Source organism: Suncus etruscus, chromosome 13 (assembly GCF_024139225.1).
Source record: "Suncus etruscus isolate mSunEtr1 chromosome 13, mSunEtr1.pri.cur, whole genome shotgun sequence".
Taxonomy (NCBI): Eukaryota; Metazoa; Chordata; class Mammalia; order Eulipotyphla; family Soricidae; genus Suncus; species Suncus etruscus.
The window spans coordinates 62,753,373-62,759,922 of NC_064860.1; the positions used below are offsets into that span (position 1 = coordinate 62,753,373).

Consider the following 6,550-nt stretch of genomic DNA (forward strand, 5'->3'; position numbering starts at 1 on the left):
AGAACCCAGATTTGACCTGAAAAATAATTACTAACCTTGTTCAGCAGCTCAACAAATTTATGTAAGAACACAATTGACAATAGTTTTTAATGAGAAATCATTTAAACAACTACGTTTTAGCTGCAATTGTTTAATCATCAGATAAAAATCAAACTAGTAGAAAGCCTGCCTAGAGTACAGGCCTGTGTGGAGTGGGGAGAAAGGACACTTGGGATATTGGTCTTGGGAATGTTGCACTGGTGAAGGATTTTTTGTGTGTTTATATATACATAAAAGTAAAGATAAAGCCTCCCAATTCTTACCACAGGCCGTGTTCTTTACACTGACTATATAGAAAGAGGAGGTACAGTAAATGCAACCCATATACACCTCAACCTAGGCCCTTTGCCTGGTCTGTATTGTGAATTGGTGGACAAAAAAATCAAATTAGCTTCATGTTCTTGAAATTTGTATGTTATGAAAATATTTTCCATCTAGATACAAAATGTTACAATTATGCAGAATGTAAATGCAATAATTCAATAATCAGATTTTATTGGTTTGATTTTACATACTAACTTCAAGGTTTTGGACTAATGTAGTCATCTATCTTTAATTCCTAGAATACACCTGCTTTTTCTTTCCTCTTCACATTCTTTTTGAGTTGGGAAAAAATTAGGGACCCTTCTAGGTTTAATTAACATAAGTACCCTAACTACATAACCTGACCCTCAGATGAGTTACCTTTGTTAAGTCTGCCTAATAAAAGTGCCAGGGAAAGCAGCTCAGTTAATCTTGCCTGTCTTAGTAAGATCCAAGGGGCTGCTCAACACCCCCTGTACTTAATGAACCTTCTCCCATAACTCTGTCTGGTTTCTTGTGCAATGTCCTTGCTGCCTGACTCAGCCATTTCAGGGTGAGCATGATAACAAACACTGCAAATACTGCAGACTGCAGGCTGCAGGCAGCAGCCCCTGCAAAATCAAACCCCCATAAATTAATGCATTTTTAAATTTTTTATAATTTGACTTGAATATTAAATTCACCTTTTATTTACCTTAAATTATTTTTCTTTAATTTTAAGCTACATCTAGCAGTGCTCAAGGGTTACACTTTTTGGGCCACACTCGGTGACACTCACAGATTTACTTCTGGCTATGCACTCAGAAATTGCTCCTGGCTTGGTGAACCATATGGGATGCCGGGGATAAAACCCAGTTTTGTCCTGGGTCAGCCGCTTATAAGGCAAACACCCTACCACTGCACCATCGCTCTGGTTCCTTTTTCTCCTGTTTTAACAATATGATGACTTTTCCATCACACTTCTTTTCTATTTTATCTTTTATCTTTTTGAAACCATCTACTTGACTTCTTTGTAGACGATACTTGCGTATTGAAAAAATAAAAAAAAATTACTGCTTCCTTTGTTCACTCCATTAAATACGCTATATTTTTGTGCTGATCTCCTTCATAGTAATCACTTCAACTACTAACCTACATGTAGTCAATGACATTGAGATCTATATCCAAAATGATAGTTCTATCCTAAACTGAGAACTACACATATAAACATCTGCTAGACATATTTATGAGGATGAGTGCCGAACATTACACAGCAAAGCTTCCCTAAACTAAACTCACATTTTCATTACACCAAAATCTCAGTTATATGAGCAAGAATGTTAGACTTATTCTGCATTTTTCTTAGTTTTTTTTATTTCCTTATCCAGTTAACAGTGTCTCTTAGAGCCCTTGGGCTTTATCCTTCTTCATCACCATTTTTATCATTACCATTGTTCATACTATGACTATGAATTTCCTAAGACCCTACTTAACCATTCTCTCTATTTTAATTTACATAATACATATGCCATATTTTCAAAACAGGACCATTTATTTTTTTGATGACAAACAGAATGACAAAAATGTCACTTTCTGTTTTCAAAAATGAACCAACTTTGTATACCTTTAGGATGTCCTAAAGAATCAGTAATCTTTCTCTTTGGCAGTAGCAAAATTCTGCAGTGTGAATGGAGTTAAATATCTCATTGCAGAGGTCAATGTCACCTTCTCATTTCTATACACCTTTAAGTGACTACTTAAGGCATAGTTATTTTTACAAAGTTCCTTAGTAATGCAAACGTGTTTAAATAACCCTCCTAAGAAGTTGTGTTACTCTCTCCAGCTTATTTACATTGCCTTTTGCTGCCAGGAAAATTGCTTACCTAATTTTTAATCTTTTGAATGCTAATATGAAATTCTAAAATACAAGAACGCAATCACTTATTTTTATATTTTTAATTTTGTAAATTTTTTAAAGCTTTTTAAAAAATGACTGAGTTTTCTGTTATGATTTATAATACTAATAATAGGGGATTTTCATGCAGATAATTACAACACTAGACCTATCACCAGTGTACTTACTTCTCCATATATTTAAAGGCTAGCAGAGAGCAGGATTTACTACACAATAAACTATTTTCAAAAAAACAGATCTATTCTTGAGAACATATTTTAGATCAAATGGAGCAACTTTTTCTTAGTAACTATAGAGCAAGTAGCACACTGTTAATATGAAAAATTTAGTTTCACATTAAAAATGTCATTGTGGAAGAATAACAATTAGTCTAATAAAGAAATTTTCTAAACACAAATTACTAAATTAATTATTTGAATTTAACTTATGGATTTAACTCCCATGCATTATAAAGTATTCTGTGATACAAACTGCATATATGTGTTATAAAAAAGATTGCATGTTATTAATAGAAGTATATTTAAAAATATCTAATTTATTTTCTCTCCCTGAGACCCAATCTTGCTATCAGCAAATGCCTTTTTCATTGGGGTACACAACTAGAAATTAAAAACAGTTCATATTAGGGGCCTGGGCAATAGCACAGTGGGTATAGGATGTTTGCCTTGCACTTGGCTGACTCGGGTTTGATTTTCAGTATCCCATATGGTCACTGGAATCTGCCAGATGTAATTTCTGAGTGATTGTCAGGAGTAATCCCTGAATGCCACAGGATGTAGTCCCATAAAATGCAAACAAAATTCCCAAGATATACCTATAAGGAAACAGATACAGTAACAGTCCATGGGTCTAAGTGTGGAGGTATGGGATACATGCTCGGAACACTAGTGTGTGAATTGCCCTAATTCACTCTCACTATGTACCTTAAATATAGCTGAAAGACTTGTTAAAAAATAGTTCATATTATATATTTAGTACATAGCAGGGAGTTAGTGATAAACACAGAGTTCATATTTCTGTCCTTCCATGATGAAAACAGGGATATAAATCTTGCAAAGGGACAGCTATTTTGGATAATATTAGTAATATTATACACAGACTTATTAATTATTACTTATAATTTCTATGCAATAAATGAGAAGAATATATAGTCCTTTTGCAAAAAATATGCATTCATACAGAAAAGGAATAACATTTTAGTGCCAATTATCTATGAATTTTCTTGAGCACGATAAATAGCAATTTGTAAACTTCCTATCTGCTAAATTAGAAGTATAAAATCTTACTGAAGAATGAAGTACCTGTCTCTGAACTGCATTTCTAAAAGAGAAAATATAACAATAGTGTATGAAGGAAACTTAATTTATATTTGAAATACCTTTTTAAGCAGATGGAAAAGTAAGAACGAACTATGAACCTCCATAAAATTTCTTAAATTTATTAGTATGTAATGGTTTGCTAGGTGAATTTAAATATAAGATATAATAAATATATGTCTCTATAGACAAATTGCATATGTAATTTAACTTATCCACATATGCATTCTAAACTAAAGCACTGTAATTATAAAATTAATATTAAATTTGTCTTTATGCCAATAGACTATGATAGGATTTCATTTAATTCTTTTAAGCATTTAATTTTATTTTTGGTATAAACATAAATATACATATCAATATGTATTCATTACAGAAATATTATTTAATAATGTTATTACATTTCTATACTTTCCATTGAAATAGTGTATTTAACCAAAAGAAGAATATTTTAAAAAGTCAGACCTCAAGAATAATAATCTTCCACTTTTATGAGTCAGCATTATTCTCTTTGTATTTTTGAAAGTGAAACTGATTGTCACACTGATTACCATCAATTCCCCATTTTTAACAACTTTTACATTGATCCTTCTAACCCGGGTCTGATTTCCTCCTCAAATTTAAAAAAGATAGTGTTTACCACATTTAAAAATATCTGGTCCTGGGCCCGGAGAGATAGCATAGTGGTGTTTGCCTTGCAAGCAGCCGATCAAGGACCTAAGGTGGTTGGTTCGAATCCCGGTGTCCCATATGGTCCCCCGTGCCTGCCAGGAGCTATTTCTGAGCAGACAGCCAGGAGTAACCCCTGAGCACCGCCGGGTGTGGCCCAAAAACCAAAAAAAAAAAAAAAAATATCTGGTCCTAAAAAGAATGAATGAAATAAAATTTTTGTTGTAGAGAAAAGTGCTATGGATATAGAAGCTAAAGAATGCTATTCAATATCAAATCTTTCTCCAAGTTGAAATAAATATATTATATTTATGGAGGATATGTAAAATTTATTGGACTATCCATAGGCTGAATAAGATAATCTAAACTTTATAAAAACTTGATTTCCAAAATAAGTTTATAATTAGAGAAAATGTTCTAAAAAAATTCCTAACCTACCTCTAACATTTTACAACATCTGTTCAAGTCTCATAGGGAGTTTCCAATCAGATTATTTGACAGTTACCCAAAAAAGTACACTTCAGTGCAAACTGCAAATGATTAAAAAATTTTTGTGGCTTTCCTCAAGAAGTATAATCTATTTCCTACCTATTCAATCTGGATGGGTCTTAGTGATGAGAAAATATCAGGAATAAAATAGGTGCAGCTCCAACTCTTTATCACCAGTACTTTGCTATTGCTGGAATCCTAAATACATCATGTATGTGTCAGAGTTGGAGCTAGCCTTCTGGAAGATGACAGATCAGGTAGAGGAAAAGAAACAAGATACTCATCTGACACAACCTGTTAACCTGACAGACAGTTTGAAAAGTGCCAGAGATATCAGTAAAATTGTCCTAGATTATCAAGGCAATAGCCAACTCTCCAGATGATTGCATATGCCTATGAGAGTTTAAGTAGAGCTCAGCCAACCTGACCTCAATCATAACACAGAACATCTGATAGATTCAGAGGCTAAGTAAAAAGCCAGATGCTTTCTCACCTGTCTTCCAAAGCCACTATTGAAGGTTATTTTAATCTAAGATTGCTTAAACCTTTCCCTATCATAGCCCAGGATATATAGCTATGTAAAATGGGTATATAAATCAAACACTAATAATAATATGTTTTTATATAATAATAAAAACTGATATTAGTAAATAATAATTTAGGTACTTGGTCTAAGTACCTGTCGAATCCAAATTTTAAACCATTTTTGAATTATTACTTATATAATATAGTTACAATAATTTTAACATTATGATATGATGTATATTAAATTACTGAACATCACCAATACAAAAGTGCCTGTGAACTTTCACCCTATCTGTATGTCAACTCTTGTTCAGTTCAAATTCTATACAATTATTCAGATATTTCTTTATCACTGAAAACTTTGTGGTATTCTTTCACATGTTTTAAATAAATGTTTGAGTAGTAGATTGCTGCAAAGTCATTGTATTAGAATATCTTCCTTCCCACATTTTTTGTTTGTTTTGGGCTGCATAGGCAATACTCAGGACTTATTTCTAACACTAACCTCAAGGTTCACTCTTGGTTGTGCTTGGAGGACTTTATATGACTGGCACTGAACCCAGGTTGACTACATGTGAAGCAAGGACCCTACCCACTGAACTCTCTCTTTCTGATCCCTTATTTAATTTTTGTTGTTGTATTTGGGTCACATCTGACTGTATGTTTCATTATTAATTAATTTTACATTGTTAATTATTCATTATTAATGGACTCAGGGTTTTTACATGTTTAAGTTCATGAATACTTATCAAACATTTAAAAAATTTTAAACATGTCCATTTATAATATTTATCAATATTATCATCATACTATTATTCAAATTAAATTAGGGCCAGAAAAATATCACAGAAGATAAAGAATTTCTTTTTAATTTCTTTTCCACAAGGTTGATCTGGATTGGATCTTTAGTATTAAGTATGGTTCCTGAGAATGGTTGGAATGCTTTCTGAGCACAGAGCCAAGAATAACCCTAAATAATGTCAAGTGTGACTCAGAAATAAATAAAATCACAAAAAAGTGAGAAGTGCTAAGAATGTGTTACATTAGAATTAATTAAATTAGAATTAATTAAAGAATGAATTAAAGAATTATAATATAAAAATTGTAAATGATTCTGGGGCCCTAGCGATACTGCATCGGTAGAGCATTTGCCTTGCACACGGCTGATCCAGGACGGACCTGAGTTCGATCACCTGTGACCCATATAGTTTCCTAAGCCACGAGTGATTTCTGAGTTCATATCCAGGAATAACCCCTGAGTATCACTGGTGTGGCCTAATAAATAAACAAACATAAAATATTAGTGAAGTCCTGC

General features: G+C 32.7%; 1 non-coding gene across 1 annotated transcript; it reads left to right on the forward strand.

The window, feature by feature from the left end:
- Nucleotides 1-285: 285 nt before the first annotated feature.
- LOC126026996 (small nucleolar RNA SNORA51) lies at nt 286-418 on the forward strand. The gene has a single exon (XR_007502176.1). It is a non-coding gene; the product is annotated as a small nucleolar RNA SNORA51 (small nucleolar RNA).
- Nucleotides 419-6,550: the final 6,132 nt, after the last annotated feature.